This window comes from Pollicipes pollicipes, unplaced genomic scaffold (genome assembly GCF_011947565.3).
Source record: "Pollicipes pollicipes isolate AB1234 unplaced genomic scaffold, Ppol_2.1 Scaffold_2555;HRSCAF=2994_pilon_pilon_pilon, whole genome shotgun sequence".
NCBI lineage: Eukaryota > Metazoa > Arthropoda > Thecostraca > Pollicipedomorpha > Pollicipedidae > Pollicipes > Pollicipes pollicipes.
In genome coordinates, this window is record NW_023596136.1 from 44,778,096 (window position 1) to 44,779,256 (window position 1,161).

A 1,161-nucleotide genomic window follows, 5' to 3' on the forward strand; every position below is an offset into this window, starting at 1 on the left:
CGTGACGACTGGTGAGGCGCAACATTAAAGACTATCTGTCATGCTGCAATTGTTTCCTTGTCGAGATCTTCGGATCGCGGGTAAACCTGCTTATGTCGTCGTGTGGGTTAGGTTCGGTTCAGCTTGTGAGAAAATGACGTGTACGGATACGAGTGTGGGTAAACGTTCACGAAGGTCGAGTGGATACTTCAAGAAATACCAGGTCTGCCACCGTTTGGGATTTTTTTTAATCACAAGAAGCCACATTCGCACCACTTTTGCAATTGCTGTTCAAAGAAAAAGAGCGAGTTTGGAGGCAAAGCTTCCTTTAACCCTTAAGTAATTGTGACTTGAAGTGCTGGAAAATATAACTGGTGGTCTGCAACTTGGCGCATTTGATTGGGAAATTGATTGGGGTGGGTGGGCGGATGAGATGGGCGCACACCTCTAACCTTTGTATGGATAAGATGTCCACGAGCATGGAGTGTATACTTCAAGAAACACCACGCGCGATGTCTTTTGTGCATGTTTTTAAAACAAAATTATCAGATTCGCCTCCTTCACAAATTTTCATCAGCGAAAACATCGACTTTGTAGACAAAGCTTCCTGAAACTCCTTCATAATTTCGAATTTAAGTGCTGGTAAAATATCATTGGTGACAACAAGTGGATACCGCTGATTCGGGAGTGGTACCGGGTGGGTATGGGTACAATCCCTCAGGTAGCATGAAGTTTGGGTAACGGAAATCTTACCCTTTGAATGTCCGTATTTCAAAGTCCCTCTGATCGGGAGGTCTCAGCGTATCATGCATTACGAATATTAAAAGCCGCTGCGGTCGCCCTATCTCGACTGCCGGTCACGATCCTCGGGGGTCGGGGGTCTCTCGGGTCATCAATGCACGAGCAAAGTCGCAGGAGGCTTATAAAATGCATTACACCAATGACGTGTTTGGCGTTATAGAGCTTTGTGTTTCTGACATCACTGCAGAGCAGGCCACAAAAATTCCCCACGATTGTCCGTAAACTTCCTCATCGTCTGTCTTGCTTGCTGTACCGCCACAGAGCATCACGTTACGTCACGCCATCCAATGGAAATGGTTGACGAACGGCGGGCACCTTGAGGCCCCTATCCTCCGCTTTTTTACATGGCTTCGTGAGTGATTGACCGCATCTTGTTGTGTT